The sequence below is a fragment of the Balaenoptera borealis genome (assembly GCF_965194805.1).
Source record: "Balaenoptera borealis genome assembly, chromosome: 2".
Taxonomy (NCBI): Eukaryota; Metazoa; Chordata; class Mammalia; order Artiodactyla; family Balaenopteridae; genus Balaenoptera; species Balaenoptera borealis.
Genome location: NC_138867.1, coordinates 157,991,871 through 158,011,187, shown reverse-complemented (window position 1 = coordinate 158,011,187; position 19,317 = coordinate 157,991,871). Strand labels below are relative to the sequence as shown.

General features: G+C 43.9%; 1 protein-coding gene and 1 long non-coding RNA gene across 17 annotated transcripts in view; one reads left to right on the top strand and one right to left on the bottom strand.

The window, feature by feature from the left end:
• The window catches only part of LOC309623865, a 543,116-nt gene that overhangs the window by 195,107 nt on the left and 328,692 nt on the right, over positions 1-19,317 (top strand). The gene's annotated exons all lie outside the window — the stretch shown is intronic.
• The window catches only part of LOC309623853 (uncharacterized protein), a 166,966-nt gene that overhangs the window by 109,687 nt on the left and 37,962 nt on the right, over positions 1-19,317 (bottom strand). The gene's annotated exons all lie outside the window — the stretch shown is intronic.

Sequence of the window (19,317 nt, the reverse complement as noted above, 5' to 3'; positions counted from 1 at the left end):
CGAGAAGCCTGCTGCCCTGCCCATACCCAGCTGGTCAGCCCTGTGCCTTCTCTCTCGCTTTCCCTCTGCTCTGCACATTCTTTGTTTCCTTCCTCATTTCAGGAAGCATACTCCAAACCCCACCTACCTCTCCACCCCCCAACCTGAGTGAGGTGCCTGCAGCCCGGCCCACCCCTCTGTGCTCCCCTCTGTAATAGAACTCCATCATGCGGCTCTTCCAGTGTCCATTTATGGTCCTCCTCCCCCACTCCATGACTGTGAGTTCCTGGAGAGCAAGGGGTGTATCTGTGTCCATGTCCCCAGGCCCCAGCAGGCGCTCAATGAACAGAACAGAGCTAAAGACACAGAAGCACCACAGACACAATGATGATCACAACTCCTGGCCCCAGGAGGAAGCAGCTCTGCCGATGGGTCACGCAGCTCTGCCTGAGCCAGACCCACCATGCCCAGGGAAGAGATGGCCTGGCCTCGCCATCCATAGCTCTCCACACGGCCAGCATCCCCAAAGTATTAAGATGAGTGGGACCTCCAAGGGGCTGCGAGGGTAGCATTTGAGATGAAGGCATCCAGAACCAAGCAGCTGGGTTCAAATTCTGCCTCCACTACCCAATAGCTGTATGAACATGGGCAAGTTAGCCTCTAGATGCCTTGATTTCCTTGTCTGAAAAGCGGGATAATTATAATACACCATCATAGTATTATTCCAAAGGTAGGTGAGTTAATCTCGCTAAAACCCTTTGTGCCTTAACTTAACTTTTTGTTAGGGTATAATTTACATATGATTGTATAAGGTTAAGGTATACGATGTGTTGATTTCATACATTTATATATTGCAGTATGATTATCACCATAGCTTTAGCTAACACCTCTATCACATGACATAATTAACGTTCCTCTTTTGTGGTGAGAACATTTAAAATCCAGTCTGTTAGCAATTTTGAAGCACTGTATATAAAACAGTATTGCTAACTATAGTCACTATACCTAAAATGGTTTAGGCGGTACCAGACATAGCCTTAAAAAAAATTCAATCAAGGGATTAATTCGTTCTCAATTCTCTTTCAAACTTTCTGATTATTTCAAGGAAAAAGTAGCAGTTTAACACATCTCTAAAACTTGCTGTTCTCACGTTCAACAAAGAGAAAGAAGCTCTCGAGCTCAAGTCTCTGGCAGATCTAGCTGAAATGCATAAAGTGATTTTGCTTTTTTTGTATTATTTTTATGGTTTCATGGCAGTTGACACGGGCAGTGCGAATAAAGCAGATAGTGGTATACATTTTCCATTTAAAATAAATCTATTGATATTAAATAGTGAGTAGAAAAAAAAAATAGTGAGTAGGTTCAAAGGAAAATATGAAGTAACAATGTGAGTACAGTCGACCCTCAGCATCCACGGGTTCCCCATCTGCAGGTTAACCAGCCGGGGAGGGACTGGGTGAACACACAGATGCAGAACCCACGGATACAGAGGGCTGACTGTACTGCACCATTTTATAAAGGGACTTGAGCATCCTTGGATTTTGGTATCCATGGGGGTCCTGGAACCAATCCCCCACAGATATGAGGGGCAACTGCAGTTGCAAACATACTACGGCAAAAATCATGAAAGTGAGATCCAAATGCCTCAGGTGTGGACAGTACAGATATACACTAAGGGATGCCTGGAAGTAGAGGTCCCCCCTAGTGTGTGCTGTGCCCAGAGAACGCTCAGGAAGCTGACCAATGGCAAAGCCCTGCCTCCAGAGGAAGCCAGGACCTCAAAGTGCCCCTGAGACAGAGCACAGGACAAGATGGCAGACACGGCTGAACTTAGAGGTGAGTCTCCTGCTCACGGGCCTGGGCGGAGGTCAGCAGTGGCTGGAACAGCTCAAGAGGCTCTGTGAAAGAGGGTGGACCAGACAGGCAGCATCGGCATCTACATACACCAGGAGTCTCACGAGAGAAAAGCAGACTTCGCTTATGACCAAGTGAGGGTCAGGCAAACGCCTGATGCACCTTCCTTGGAACCTGGTGTCTCCTTCATTCCCTGCCGTCCATGCAGCTGAGGGCAAGCGCTGGAAGGAAGCAGTTTCAGGTGGCAAAGACACCCACTGGGCCTTTCCAAGCGGCGTTGCAAAACAACTCGATGGCATCTCTGGGCAAACGGGATATTCAACTCAAGCTATGATCCCATGATTTTCTTTGCGTTTTTGGCTCATCCATTTGTGATGTTCATTGGAGGGGGACATAGGTGAAGAGGTCTAGCTTGCTTTTCAAACCAGTTGTGTTCCCTCCCAGGCTCACCCACAGACAGAGACTGCCCTCTCGCTGTCCTCTGGCCAGCTGGCCACCAAAACCATGCCCTGGACATGCATGGGGGGGTGGGGCACACAGGGGACTCCCTATGCCTCCTCCCTCAACCAGCACAAATGACAAGACACAGGCCAGCTCTCCAGGAGCTCCCAGGCTCTTGGGCGAGAGAGTTATATGAACAACTCACTCTAAAACCTAACAGCTACCACTTCTGAGGGACCTGCCCTGTGCCAGGCACATTATTGCATCCTCACGAGAAACTCCCCATCGCGCACATGAGGGAACTCAGAGAGGGGAAGTGGTGAGCAGCCAGGATGTGACACAGGCTGTTTTGTGGACCCAGGTCTCTATGCCTCAAAGGCCACACTCTTGCCATCCCACTGCCCCCCTCCCCAGCCTCACAAGGAAATGGGTGTCGTGATGGTGCCATCCAGAATGTTGGGAGATCACGGATTTAATTCTGCTTAGGGCAACGAGAGAAGCCCCCCAGAGAAGGTGATATTTGAGCTGAGATCTTAAGGACAAGTAAGGACTTGGTTGGCAAAGCAAAATAATCTAGACTATGTTCATTCATAGATTCATTCATTCCATGCTGTATTTCCATGGTAGGTACTAGGTACTAGGAATTTGGTGATGAAAAGACAGAGCTCCTATCTTCCTAGCGGAGGAGACAAAAGAAAAAGAATGAATTAAGTTACCTCTAATTGTGCTGTGAAGAGATGAATAAGGAACTGAAATGGCGAATACTGGGGAAATCTATTTTAAGACAGTCAGGGGATGTCTTTCTGAGGAGGTGGCATTTTTGCTGAGCAAGAATGATGAGGTGATGGTGCTATTCATATAAAGTGAGAGTAAGTGTTCCAGGCAGAAAGAATGGTATGTGCAAAGGCCCTGAGGCTGGAAAGGGAATTGTATGTTCATGGAACTGAAAGATTAAGAATGTTTGGAAACAAGTGAGTCCAAGGAACAGCATTGCTCAAAAGGAAGCTGGGGAGAGAGGCCAGAGACAGATGGTGTAGGTTCTATTCTAAGTGCAGTGGGAGGTTCCTGATGGATTTTCGGCTTGGAAGTTATATAATCCAACTTACCCTCTAAGATCAGAGCTCAGTTCCCTCATCTGTAAAATGGGAGTAAATAAGAGAATGCACAGAGAAATGCAAATCAAAACTACAATGAGGTACCACCTCACACCAGTCAGAATGGCTATTATTAAAAACTCTACAGGGCCTCCCTGGTGGCGCAGAATCCACCTGTCAATGCAGGGGACACAGGTTCGAGCCCTGGTCTGGGAAGATCCCACATGCCACGGAGCAGCCAAACCCACGCACCACAACTACTAAGCCTGTGCTCCAGAGCCCGCGAGCCACAACTAGGGAGAAGCCTGCGTGCATCAACGAAGACCCAACGCAGCCAAAAATAAATAAATAAAATAAATAAATTTATAAAAATTAAAACCTCTACAAATAACAAATGCTGGAGACGGTGTGGAGAAAAGGGAACCCTCCTACACTGTTGGTGGGAATGTAAATTGGTGCAGCCACTATGGAAAACAGTATGGAGGTTCCTCAAAAAACTATGATCCAGCAATCCCACTCCTGGGCATATATCTGGAGAAAACTGTAGTCAAAAAGATACATGCATCCTTATGTTCATAGCAGCACTATTCACCTGAATGAACAGTGACATGGAAACAACCTAAATGTCCATAGACAGATGAATGGATAAAGAAGATGTAGTATATACATATACGGCAGAATATTACTCAGCCATGAAAAAGAATGAAATAATGCCATTTGCAGCAACATGGATGGACCTAGAGATTATCATGCTAAGTTAAATAAGTCAGAAAGAGAAAGACAAATGCCATATGATATCACTTATAGGTGGAATCTAAAATATGACACAAATGAACATATCTGTGGAACAGACTCACAGACATAGACTTGTGGTTGCCAAGGGGGAAGGGGGTGCGGGAGAGATGGAGTGGGAGTTTGGGGTTAGCAGATGCAAACTATTACATTCAGAATGGATAAACAACAAGGTCCTACTGTATAGCACAGGGAACTATATACAATATCCTGTGATAAACCATAATGGAAAAGAATATGAAAAAGAATGTATGCATATGTATAACTGAATCACTTTGCTATACAGCAGAAATTAATACAACACTGTAAATCAACTATACTTGAATAAAACAACATTTTTAAAAAAATAAGAGAATGCATTTTAAAAAAAAGTACCCTGCCTGGTCAGAGGATGGATTGAAGATGTTCTGAAATGTGAGCTTGCATCAAAATCACCTGGGGTGCTTGTAAAACTCAAGACTTCTGGGCCCCACTCCCAGAGACTCTGATGCAATAGGTCTGGGGGAGGCCCAAGAATATGCATTGCTAACAAGTTCCCAGGTGTTGCTCCTGCTGCTAGTCTTGGGACCCCACTTTGAGAACTCTTGGATTAGAGAGAATAAAGAAGTGGGAGGTGCCATTGGGGTGCTGTTGCAATCATGAAGAGCTGAGGGAGTAAGATGATGTCAATGAGATGGAGAAAAGTGGTCCAGAAGAGTTTTATCCTGGAGGTACCATGGACAAGACTAGCCAATAGATTGGCTGTTGGGGATGAGGGAAAAGGAGAAATCGGACACGAAACTCCTGGATCTCTGGATCTCTGCTTGAGCAACTTGGCAATGATAGTGGCAGAAACTGAAATGGGGAACCCTTAAGGATGGGTGAATTTGGAAATAAGGGCTGGGACATTCTAACTTTGAGATCTCTGCAATCCCAAAATGGTAATGTCAAGCGGGCAGGAGGAGCCTTCATAAGACAGCAGTCATATTTATCTTGCTTTCCATTTTATCCCAAGACCTGAGTCCAGGGCCTCCTGGTACATAATAAATATTCAGAAAACCTATGTTAAAGGTTGAAGAATAAATGGAGGCTGAGGAGCTAGGATAAGCAAAGGCACTGGGGCACCAAATGCTGCCATGTTGGAGGAGGCTGTGAACAGTCACTCTTGAGGCTTCACCACTGGACCAGTGGTACCACCAGCTCCATCACTTCCTGACCTTGGCATGCATGATGGAGCGGGAGGTTGGGGGGTAGAACAAAAGACAGAAATGAGCTCCCCAATTCAATGTAGGGCTCTTCCTTTAGAAGTCAGAGATGTCACACTTGAGCCTTTCTTGGGTGGGTTTTGAGACGGAAAGGTTTGAACTGTGAGCTTAATGAGCATGAAGGCCAGAGGAATCTAGCTAACATGGGTTTTTTATAAAATAAATCATGGGAAAATCAAGCTGTGCAACTTGGGGAAATGAGGAGGGAGGGATGGGGAGACAGGGGGAGAAGACAGAGGACAGAACAGGAAAAGTGGCTTGACCAAGACTGTCTACCCACTAAGGGTACAAGGGGCCAGCCTCCAGACCTTCACTCCCAGGCCAACCTCGACCCTGGGGTCCTCACCACATTTCAAGCAGGGATGATGGACCCTCGGCCTCCCCACTTACCAAGTTGTAAATTAAAAGGCTGTAATTCCAGCCAGGGGTTCTGGTGACATCATAAACCGCAGAACCACAAGCTCAATTCACCAGAAGCCCCAAGATGGAATTACACCCTTTTTTCCTAATCCAGGCAGCTCTGGTCACTGCCATTTTTTTTCATGATATAATAGAAGTGAGCGATATTTTAACTATTTGCACGTGGCCTTTCTCATCCAGCAGTTGAGACTCCTCTCCCTTCTCCTCTCTCCTTCTCCTCTCCCACCCCGCTGTGTGCTTTTCTCCTAAGGGGTTTCCTAAAGGGACGTCCCCTGCTTTCCGAGGCTGCCCCTCCTCCAGGCCCACTCCCTTCCCCTCTTTCCTCCACATCTCTTCTGCTTTTCTGTCTCCTCTTATTGACTAGCAGCTCCCTGACTTCTACCTTAAATCTGCTTTTCAAAAGAAGTACAGTCTCCTCTGGGTCCAGGACAAGATCCTGGAGAACAGACCCCTGACTGTGTCTGGAATACACTCCCCAAAGTAGCCTGAACAGGAAGTCATGAATGAATCCAGGAAGTTTACAGCTTAAAGATGAATCTTTCTGAAAGCAAATGAATGCTTCCAATATCTGTTTGTTGGGGTTTGGATTTGAGTCCTAACTTTCATAAAATTTTGCTTGACACAATGTATACCTGGACATCACGTTACCTTTACCCCTGCTTCCCCACCTTAAGCTTATGGTTGGTACTTAAGTTCCTATGGGAATCTCATGTAGAGGGAAAAACCACAACGAAGGGCAATAATAAAAGCAGTCATCTGGGTGGTGGGAATGGGAAGGATTGGGAGTTTGGGATTAGCAGATGCAAACTATTATATATAAGATGGATAAACAACAAGGTCCTACTGTATAGCGCAGAAAACTATATTCAACATCCTGTGATAAACCATAATGGAAAAGAATGTATACATATGTGTAACTGAATCCCTTTGCTGTACAGCAGAAACTAACACAACATTGTAAATCAACTATACGGCACTAAAAATAATAAAAAATGAAAAAGCAGTTATCACTTGATGAGTGCCTCCTATGTCTCAGATGCTTATCGTAGTCTTCATCTCTTGCATAGAGATGTTATTTTCCTCATTTTATGGAGGAGGGAAACTGAGGCTCAGAAATGTGGAGTATTTTGCCCAGTCCCACAACTACTAAGTAAAGCCCTTGGATTTGACCCCAATCTGACTCAAAAGCCTCTGTATACATGCTCTCTCAGTATCCCCTCACATAAAATATTTTGAGAATAAGTGTTTCATGGGACTCTAAAAGGACTTTAACGATTGATCTTCATGTAACAGGATTTTTTTTTAATTTCAGAAGGGGTGAAAATTCTACATTCTTTTAGGGTACAATCAGAATAAAAAAAAAAACCCATTCCAAATGCTTTGCATATTTTTTTAAAAACAACAAAGTAAATTATTTCAAAAAGATTATGACTTCCCCCAAATCAAAAACAAGCAAAAAAAAAGCTCAATTTCACATTGACATAATTTGGCAGAAACGCGGTGGACCAGTGACTCTCTTTATAAGGTGTCGTCCACGAAACACCTACATTGGAGATGGCAGCTTTCAAAAGAGATCATTTGCACAGGTCTGTGTGCCCCGGCTGTGTGCACCGTGCAGTGCAAACCCTGAGCATCTTGGAGATGGCCCGCAGTGGGAGGGGCAGGCCACTTGAGCATCTTGGATGTCCTCCAATGGCAAGAGAGAGAGGAGGGGCAGAGAGTCCGTGCTTCAGGGGTTAGAGGACTTCGGGACTTTATAACAATATAATGATGCTACCGCTGAACAGAGGCTGCAGCTCACGCACTTCATAAAAGAAAAAGAAATACATCTGACGTCATTTCAGAACGCTAGCTGCAAACGTTTTAGAAAAGTTGGACTAGAAGAGAAAAAAAGCGCCGGTTTTCTCTTCTTCAGAAAATGTATCTCTGCCTAAAGAAGCACATGTTTGGATGGTTTAAGGAAGATGTGTGAGGCAGTGACCTAATTTTTTTCCTCTAGCATCAGGGATAGTAAATAACATCTTCCCAGAGACTACAAATGGGGAAAGATCGTCAGCATATATTACATGAGGCTACAATGTGGAAGTGAATGCCGCCGTGAACAAGCAGGCGCCTTGCTTCTCCAACTTCAAAGTGACATGACAAAATCTCCTGGTGATGGAGAACAATTTATTCACTCCCAGCAACAAACATTTAATTACCAAATTAAGCCCATAGCATTGTACTGCAGGATGGAAAATCATCATCATCTTCTAAATGTAGAAAGACAATGAATTTGAAAACATCATGTGGGTTTTTCTTACAGACTGAATGTCCAGGATCCCACTGGCTATGCTCACATACACAGACCTTCAGGCCAAGCCAGCCTTGATCAACCGCAGAGAAAGCACCAAGAGTTCTGATGAGACAGTAGTTAAGAGTATGAGCTCTGGGGCCAGACTACCTAGGTCCAAACTTGGCTCTGTGATCTTGGGCTGTATAAGGCTGTTTTCTTGTCCGTAAAATGAGGATAAGAGTGCCCTACCTCATGGGCTTGTTGGGAGGATTAAATGAAGCAATACACATAAAGTGCTTATAACAGTATGTAGTAAACACTCAATAACTGACAAATATCACAAGCCTTTTCTCCCCCATTACTATGCTTGTGTTGGCTAGAACTCTTGCCAGAGATAGAAAATCGGTCTCAAACTTAGCTTACTTAACTGAAAAGTCCAGGGGAATACCAGCCTCAAGTACAGCTTGATCCTGGGACTCCAATGGTACTGTCAGGCCCTGATCTCTGTCTCTTCTCTCCCTCTCTCTCCATCTCATCTCTCCTTCCTCCGGCATAGCTCCACTCTCAGACAAGCTCACCCCTCATGGTGGCAAGATGGCTGCGACAGCATCAGCCTGTATCCCTCCAGGTTTAAGTCCAGCAGGAAAGGATGTAGCTTATATCTCGGTAGATCCTGCACAAACTTGGGAATTCAATCTAACAACACCAGTACAAATCATTGCTCATCATTTCCCTGATTACTGACAAGGTTGAGCACATTTCATTTTCATGGTATTTATATCATTAAAGGGTCTTAAGATCATCATTTTACTGAAAACCTTCATGTTCATCATGCACAATATGAGAAGAGCATATATATTTACTTTAGGGGGTGTCCCGGATCTGCCAAAATTAGAGGCTCCTCCCCTTTGGGCACAAGACCTTCTCTCTGATGATCTGTCGGTCTCCTGAAGCAGTCTGCTAAAATAGTAACTTCGTGGTGGCCGTACCCATGCTCAACTCCACCTGAAAAACTGAAACCACAGCAATGCCCAAGCCCCTTCATCTCACATACTCTTCACCCCCAAGTCCCCACCTGACACCCTCTTGGCTCCTGGGGCTGCTAATTTCCTCCAAGCACCGTGGAGAATGTCTGGCTTTAGTGGTTCCCATTCGTTTCAGCATCATCTGAGATCAAGTGCCTGCTCTTTTCAAAACACTTGCAAACTTGCTTCCTTGGCTGCCCAAATCCCCGTCTCTCAACAAAAAAGTGCTGGGAGAGCTAACCTACCAACTTTTCTGCACAAACTTTCTGAACACCATGGTTCCAGGGGGTTCACTGTCTAATATCCCCAGGAAGCTGGGAGCCAAAAATTCTCCCCACCAACACCCTTCATGCCCTTGGCTTTGCTCCCAAGCTATTTTTGGCCCAGGTAAGTCCTGCTCTCTTTAAGGACTTGACTCAAGTGTCACTTGAATCTCCAAAACTGGGGTTAGTCATTCTTACCTCTCTACTCCCAGGCCATTTGGCTCACATCCAGAAGAGTGCTGGGCTCAGATTGTTGGCTTTCTCACCCACATTTTCCCCCACCTGCCTACAGCTAGCACAGCATCCAACACAGAGTTCCAGCTCGGCACATGTTGGCTGAATGAGTCCCCACTTGAATGATGAGATATACATCTACACCTGAGAACCTCATCATCCACATGACCCCACTGCAGTGCTTCCTGAAGTGCGGTGTACATCCTCATGACTCATAGTAAGAAGCAAGGAAACAGGATTGGGCTTTCCTACTCTTGTTTTACCAAATTCTGTGCCACTGAACGTGGCTCAAAATGGTATCAGAGTGCCCTTATGGTGGTTGTAAGTCTGAAGAAGAAAATAAGTAGTTTGAGAAATCACTTCCTAAGTGCTTCCAACATGCAAAGAGCTGAAAGGAAAAGTGAGTATATGTATCAGTCAGGTTAGGCTAGGTTTTGCTGCAGTAACAAACAATCCCTAAATCCCAGTAACTTTTAACAACAAAGGTTTATTTCTTGCTCATGGTACACATCCACTGTGGGTTGGCAAGAGTATCCAGGCTGATAGAGCAGCCAACCACCTCAAATAAGGTTAGTCAACATCCAAGAAGGCATAAAAATATTTGGTGAGCAGCATTCATGAGGACCATAATAGGTAAGTTCTGGGCCTTGAGCTTTGTCTTTGTTGGAGGAGGAATAACATGTAAAGGAGGAATAAAAAGGGCATCAATTGTACAAAAGAGGAAAGAAAGGTGGGGGCAGGGGGAATGCTGGGGTAGAATGAACAGGCCTCAGGATCCCATGAGTGCATGATTAAGTCGCTGAGTCTAGACCTATTGTTTGTTACGTGTGTAATATGTACCTGGTAAGCTCTTGCTCTAAGCTTTTGGATCAGTTACGGTGCTCAGAAGGTTAGCAAGGAAATCCACTCTGGCCAAAGATGGGTGATAACAGAAGGCTCCAAGGGCGCTCACAGAACTGAAGGAAAAACAGATGAACTAGGTCTCCCAGTGGAAACCAGATCAGCTCCAGGGCTCTCGACAGCAAGACCAAACCACATCCTCATCAGCTCCAGCTGTGTCCTGTCTTCACGTTGTGCAGGTGTCAGATTCCCTGCAGAGAGGCTATGTACAGCATGGCTAAGGTTCTGATGCACATCAGAGAGGGGAGGCCAGGGCTCTTTGACTGGCAACCCCACTAAGGCTGCATGCAATAGGGACATCCCCCAGAGAGAAATCAGGGTGCTGCTTCTAGAACAAGGGGGAGTGATTACTGATGGCTCAGGCAAAACGGATGTTCCTAAAAGCACTTTAAATCCAAATGGATTCTCGCAACCATAACATGGGTATCACCCTCCTGCTGTTTACACACAAAGAAGCTGAGCCTTAGAGTGTAAGGAATGTCCCAACATCACACAGCTGGTAAGTGCATAGGCCCAACTCTTTGGGGGCCCCAGAGCCTGTACCTTTACCATTGTTATCTACTATCTCACACAGATTTGGCGGCCTTTTTGTTGGCATTTTTCATGAGGCATTAAAATGTGGAGAAGGAATATAAAATGATCACATTACTACTAATCATGCAACCATCACATCTGTAGAACACTTTACCATCTACAAAGTGTTTTCACATATATGACCTCCTTGGTCTTAAACAGTGTGAGGTGGGCAGACCCTCTATCATCCATCCCATTTATTGGATGAAGATGTGGGACTCAGAACAAATGATTGGCTGGGAGCTGGTGAGGGTGGGTCCAGCATTTCCAGGTCTCATTTTCAGTTGGAGGTGATGACCTGGGGCTTTCCTGGCAGGTGTGGGACTCAGTTTGCTGGTCTGCAGTGTGAGGCTGGCAGGTTGTGGTCCACTTGGAGCCAGAGGGCAGGATCGTGGTTGGAACTGACCAGGCACATGAGATGCATAGGAACTCAGAGCCTCTAAAGGAAAAGCTTGGTCTCTCAGCCTCACCAGGGGGCTCTCGGGAGAGTTCTCCATTGTCAAGTGCGTGTAGGTCTTACTTAGTGGTGTTAGTGGAATTGGGGAAGTGTAACTTTAAGGAAGCTTGGCTCCCAACCCTTCCTGCATCCCTAATACCTAACTTAGGAGGCCCTTAGCAAATGTTCCATGTTGTAAAATGTTAAGCTAATCATAGTGTGGGGGATGGCTGTAGAAGTGAGTTAAAAATAAAAGAATGGAGGAGCTATAGGTATTAAAGCTTCCCCGTCACTATCCTCAGCTCCCTGCCTGCATGCAACCAGCCACTCCTGCTCCTTTGAAGCTTAGAGGCAGTACAATGTGGTGGTTTGGGTTGACCAGATGTCTCCAGTGTCCCATTATCTGGCTTCAAATCCCAGTCTCATCATTTTCTGTTCTGTGATTTTGGTAAGTTATCCATTTCTCTGAGCCCATTTCCCCATTAGTAAAACGTACCCACTTTGTGGGCTTAAAGATAAAGTGAGCTAATCCACAAAAAGTACCTAGCATGGTGCTCAGCACATACGAGACTTTCAGAGGCATTCACATAAATAATAAATCAGAGAGACTGAGTGACTTGCCCAAAGGTAGACGGCGAGGGAGAGGGGGAGTCAGGATCCAGATCCAGATCAGAGTCTCAATTCTGAATGCTTCTTCCCACCATGCCATGCTGCCTCTCATAGCCATGCTACTTCTCACAGGGAATTGGAGTTTCTGGTAGAAAGGGGTAAATTCGTGTCGTATTTCACTTCCCACTGAAACACTCCCAGGACTCATCACCCTATCTTCAATGGACTTTTTACCTCCATGAGGTGAAAGCATGATCCTTAGTCTAAATTTTTTTCCTTAAACTCACCTAGCCTTGCCGTGGTCAGATCTGCCCTGATTCTTTAAAGGGTGCTCTGTAGGCTTGGGAATAACATAGGGAACAGTGTTTTTTGTTTGTTTTTTTTTGTTTTTTTTATTAATTTTATTTTTTTTGGCTGTGTTGGGTCTTCGTTTCTGTGCGAGGGCTTTCTCTAGTTGTGGCAAGTGGGGGCAGCTCTTCATCGCAGTGCGTGGGCCTCTCACTATCGTGGCCTCTCTCGTTGCGGAGCACAGGCTCCAGACGCGCAGGCTCAGTAGTTGTGGCTCACAGGCCTAGTTGCTCCGCGGCATGTGGGATCTTCCCAGACCAGGGCTCGAACCCGTGTGCCCTGCATTAGCAGGCAGATTCTCAACCACTGCGCTACCAGGGAAGCCCCGGGAACAGTGTTTTTATACAGCACATGCCCACTTACATAGAGGAGAGAATTCTTCCACAAAGAACCTCTAGCTTGACCCCGGCACAAACTTATTTGAACAATCAGAAGACACACTATCTCCTGCAACAGGGAGTCAAGAGATGGTGTGGGCTTCAGGTATGATACGATCAGGGCTCTATCTGAACTCCTCTGGCTCTCTGGGTTCAGCCTTCCTCCACACACTGACTCTGCACTTCAAGCTGGCTTCAGTCATTGTGGCATACTGCAGCCTGTAGTAAATGCACTTGCTTACTTTTTATATCTAGGAAGAGAAAGAAGACTTTGTACCTCATTCCAGCTTAGGCCACATGCCCACCCTGATCCAATAACTGTTGCTGGGGCAATGCCATGTGATCATTGGACTGTATCCAAATTCCTGAACCAATTATTGACAATCACCCTTAGGCCAATCAGGGCCTTGGGGCGGGGATGGAATCAGATTCAGTGGGACCCAGAGGCCTCAGGGGAGAAGTGGAAACCAGAAAACCAAGTTCTGTTGGGATGGAGAAAGAAAAAGTAGATGCTAAGTACTCAGCCAACAATGCCCATCCCACAAAGACAGTGGAGGGCAGGGGATGCACAGTAAGAAACTACTGTGCCTAGGATGCCAGGGGGAAAATCTCATAAAATGCCATATCTCAAGTCAAAACTCTAATATGAGATCACCACATTTAATTTAAGAAAAAAAGTGTCATAGCAGTTGCTATTTATTGAGCAACATGGAGGTAGGTACTTTCCCTACATCATGTCATTTAATAATTTAATCCTCACAACAACCTCTAAAATTTGGAATTATCACTCCTATTTTATAGCTGAGGAAACAAGGCTCTGAGCAGTACTCTGACTTAAATTCATCACACAACTAGAACAACGAACTCAGATTTCTGTGTGCAAAAAGCTCCAGCACAACATCTTGTTTGTTATACTTCGAAAAACAAAAGTAGGATGTGTGAGTTAATTTCATGTGGATCTCATACCATTGTCAAAGAGTAGGAAATAAATGACCTTCAGCCTCTGGGTCCATGGGAAAAAACACTGTTAAAATTTAAAAATAAAGTGCAAAGTGGGACCAGAAGAATTGGGGGAATTAGTAGAAAGCCACCATGCATTCTTCTCCCTAAATATACAAAATTTTACTTAGATTTGGGAAGGAAAGTGGGACCCCCCCACTCCCCCCCACCCAGGGCTAGCTTGTCATGTTTGGACATCACTATGAGAGTGACTTTAAGAGGTTGTTTTATGCTAACAGGGTCTTTGAAAAGGAGATATCTTTTTGGCCCAGCTTGTCCATCTTTCAGATGGGCATACATATATACTTAAGTGAGTTTTGCTTGTGCGGGGCACTTGACTGCACAGGTTATTTTGGGGTCAATGAGACTCCTGGGATAATAGCCATCTGGGGGGTCTTAATTGCGAAGGTGTCCCTGTGGCTGTCCCCACGGGCTGTTGGAGTCCATATCTACTTCACTGCCCCTGCAATGGGAGTTGAGGTGGATTGGCCTCCTCTTGCTGCTGTAACAAAGCACCACAAACTTAGTGGCTTAAAACAATGCAAATTTATTATCTAGCAGCTCTGGAAGCCAGAGGTCCAAAATGAGTCTGATGGGGCTAAAATCCAGGTGTCATCGAGCCTATTTCTTCTTGAAGCACTAGGGGAAAATCTGTTTCCTTGTCTTTTCCAGCTTCTAGAGGCTGCCTGCATTCCTTGACTAGTGGCCCCTTCCTCCATCTTCCAAGCACATTACCTCAACATCTGTTTCCACTGTCACATCTCGTCTCTGCCTTTGACCCTCTTGCCTCCCTCTTAAGAGGACTCTTGTGTTTATATTGGACCCATCTGGATAGTCCAGGATAATCTTCCCATCTCAAGATCCTTAATCATACTTGCAAAGTCCCTCTTGCCATATAATGCAACATATTCACAGGTTTGGGGAATCAGGACATGGACATCTTTTTTGGGGGGGGGGCATTACCACATGAGGGACAAAAAAAGGCATCACCTTATGAAGCCATCATCCCCCACCAGTAAGGACTGAGAAAGACACTGTTTCTAATGGATCAGCTTAAAATGGAAACTAGCAAAAGAATACGCTGAACATCATTGCTCTCATTCGGGATTGTCAATTTTAGTTTGATAACTTTTAACAGAGAGTATTTTGAGACTGTACACACATATGCATATATAGCAACTGGGAAAATGAGGAAATTAGCTGGATGATTCAGAGTCCTAATATTTATTAGGCCTGATATTTCCAGATAAATCCCTCTCCCACTCAGATATTGTGAATTTGAATGACTATTTCCCCTTCCACGCCCAAACTCCATCTGTGTCTTTGTCATGTCTCTTCCTACCTGTGACTACTAAGAGGCTGGTCCCAGGGGACTCTGCAAGCAAATAAGGAGATGGGTGAGGTCAGGAAATCTGGGAGGAGGGATGCCAGGGTGGGGAAATGGGAGGTTGGGAGGAGCATCTCCTGTGGGGCAGGGTTTCCCAGACTTCAGGCATCCAGGTACCATTTTTAACACTTTGTCCCATATTGGTGTCCTACCTGTGCTACTCTTAAGTTAATATTTTTCTCAAATTGACTAACTTTTGGTGAAATAAGTTGTTTTATCTGATATTAATTCCATAAAAGGAAAACCAGAAAGAATGTAATAAAACAAAAAATTATCAAATATTATTAAAACAATTAATTGTTTAATCATTATTAAGATAAAAATATGTCCACAGGCTACCTAAAATATTCTTATTTGTCATACATATTAGAACTTTTCAAACTTTAACATGCATACAAATTGCCCGGGGATCTTGTTAAAATGCAGATTCTAATTCTGTCCAGTCTGGGGTGAGATCTAAAACTCTGTATTTTTAAGCAACAAACAGTAACTCAAGTTTCAGAAGACTGAATCACACACTCATGGGACCCTGAAGCCCGTTCATTCCATCCCAGCATCCTCTCACCTCTACCTTTCTTCCCACCTCCATGCGATCAGTGTCCTTTTTATACCCCCTCTACATTTTATTCCCCCACCTCCATCAAAGACAAGGCTGGAACTTAGCCACCATGGACATCAGGAGTGCTGTTTCCCCAGATATTTCCAGTGCTATCCCTCCAATACATGGTAGGATTGTACTTTCTGGTCCCCTAATGGTTAAGTGGGGCCTAGTTCTGGCCCATGAGTTGTGAGTGAGAGTGACATGTATCATTTAATTTCTATTTCCCATCTGGGATGGTGACTGACCATAATGAAGATGGTGGCTGTTCTATCTGCCTAGGAGCCCTTGCCAACCCAACAATGAACATGGACCATGAACAAGAAATAAACTTTCGTTGTTAAAAGCCACTGGGATTTAAGAATTGTTTGTTACTACAGCAAAACCTAGCCTAACTTCTCTGATACATACACCCTAGTTTAATCCACTTTACCCCTCAGCACTTTGCAAGAACAGAAGCATTTTGTAAGAGTTTTGTCAAATTGCTCATTTTCCCCCCAAAACCTAAAACTGATGTGCTAGCATTCTTATGCCATTTCTAGCCATGTTCAGTGGCACAAAATTTGGTAAAACAGGAAGAAGAGAAAGAAAGCCCAATCGTATTTCCTTGCTTCTTACTGAGCCACATATGAGTTGTAGTGGGATCCACATAGAAGTTCCTCTACCCCCCAAAGGCCTACACTTTTCCATACCAGCTCTAGCTCCCAATCACCTTCCCCTGTGAAGTTTCTTTTTGGAGGTATTATACAAGCCTGTTGAGGGTGAGTGTTTTCCCAGATAACCAGCTTGGCTCATGTGAACAACGTTCACTCAGCATAGAAGGCAATTTCTTCCACATGTGATAACATTACCTCTCACTAGATCACAAATCCAGAAGCAAGGTAAACTGAATAAGTGACTATGGGAGAAGCACCCAAGTGGAGAATACAGTGAACAAAGACTAAATAATGTAGGTTCTAATCCCAATTCTGATATCATATTTGTCCACCAGCCTCTTTTGAGGGCAAGTGAAAGAAACCCAACTCACACAATTTATAAGAAAACTAGAAAACAAAAACCTCTCCAGGTTCTCAAAAAATGTCAAGAAGAAACTATCTCCCTCCATGACAGCACACGGCTGTCTTTTTTTTGGCTCTGTTCTCAGATCTGCCTTCCCTAAGTGGCAGCAAAGATGACCACAGCACGTCCAGGCTTACATTTCAGCAGCTCAGCAATCCCAGGAGAAAGGGACATGCCCTTTTCCAAGGGCTCCATCAAAAGTCATAGAATGAAATTTCATTGGCCTGGTTTCAGTCACATGCTCACCTCTGAACCAATCACTGTGGTCATGGAAATGCAAGTGTTCTGAGTGGCCAGGCCTGGGACACATGCCCACCTCTGGTGGTGGAGGTTGGAGCAGCCTCAGTCAAATCACATGGACTGAGATTTGGGAAGGGTAAGTCTCCCCAAGAAAATTAGAGTCCTATGTCCAAAAGGGGGAAATGATTGCTAGATAGACAAAAGCAACTAGGAGCCACTCTAGCTGCAAACATCTTCCCATCCCCCCAATCTCAATTCTAAGTCAAATTCTTTGTCAATCTCCAAGGAAGCTGCAAAGGCCTTACAATGCAATGTCGTTTCAGTGCAAATAGACTGCAAAGTGACACTGACAATCATTCCAAAGATGCAAGAAGTCATGAATTGCAGGAGAGTGGTGGTGGAGAGCTGCTCAAATCAAATGCAAGATTATTGGCAAAGGAGGATATGGCCAAAGTCAAACAGCTTATAATTGAAAAGGAAAAGTCTGCAGGGATGATGCGAAAATAAGAGTTTCAAAAAGAATGATTAAAACATCAAAATTTGACTTCCTCAAATATTTTTGTCAACACTGATCCTTTTTACAGTAAGACTCTGGATATCAAGTAATGCATCTTATGATGTGATTTTTTTAATTACACCAAAAATATAAACATCTGACTCATACTTTGTACATTCTAAGAGTTAGTGCACAGTTGCAATTATAAACTAAATTCGGTTAAGTGTATGGTACATTTTTCCAAATTAAATGGGTGTGAAGAGGAATTTCATTGAGGTCTCGACCTTGACCTTAATAATATGAACAAGAATTAATAAACTTATTGGCTTCTTGTGCTCCCTCTTCTGAGAAACATCTGTCTTTGCCCATGTTTCTACTTTCTTTTCTTATTGATTTGTAGGTGTTCCTTTTATACTCTTGATACTAATCTTTGGTGTGTGTATTGCAAACATCTTCTCCTACTAAGTTATCAGTTCAATTTATTGAAGGCCTCTTTTAATTAACAAAGCATATGTCGAAGGGTTTTTGTTTGCTTGTTTATGTGTTTGTTTTAGACTCAATAAGAAACATTAGCCCCTATTTTAAGCAGATTTACCTGAAAGGTTGTTTCCCAGTACCAATAACCTTCAGATTCGAGGACCTTCTGCAGTTCAGAATCACTCTTTCCTTCATGTCAATGCAAGATACCGATAAATTTTTACTCTGACTTTTTTCTTCAACATTCTAAATCAGCACTAGGAAACAAACCAATATTTTTCCTTGGGATGGGCCAGACTGGATAAACTTAACAGGATGCGTGTTTCCCTGACATGATACGGTCTGTCTTAAAATTGATAACTTCTGGCAAGGATCTGCATGTTACTTTAGGTTCCTTCTTGGAAATTAGAGAACACTCTAGTTACATCAATATCACACTTAAAAATCATCAACTAAGTTAGCCATTTTCTAAGATATTTTTAAGAAACCAGTCTTGTCATATTAGTTTCCAGTGTTGAAAATAGCATATTGTCTTTATGAAAACTCTATGAGTACATTGGATTTCATTCACCTTCACGCACTCAAAAAATTTTTATTTCTCCATCTGGAAGAAAAACGAAGTTAGACCCTTACCTCATACCATATAAAAGAATTAATTCTTAATAAAGTTCTAAATTAAAAATAAAATAATATCAGAGGAACATTTTTATAAAATCTGTAGGAGACCTTCCTAGTAAGCAGGCATAAAAATTAGAAACTCCAGAAGAATAGCCAGACCCACCAACATAATATTTTTAATTTTTTAAAGTGTAAGCTTCTTAACCCAATTAAAAGGGAATAAGCAATAAGGACATTTAACCACCAAAAAAAAATAAGATAGATCTTGGATTGATTAATTTGGTTTTCATTATGTCATTGAGAACCCAGGCTCTCTGTTTTTTCACTCTGCAATCCTCAACTTTGGCTTTTGCCCTTGGGCTTGTCCCAAGATGCTACAGTTGCTGCAAGTGCTAAATCCTCCCTCAACAATGTCCAGAAGGCAGAAGTACCCAGCACTCCTTGGGTCCCTTTTGAAGGATGTGAAACCATCCCTTAGATTTCCCTTCTCAGAAACCACCAGTAGACTTCCATCATTGGGGAAGTCTACACTTCCTGCCTCTCAGTGGCCATAATCCCATCACAAACCTATGCCTAGGG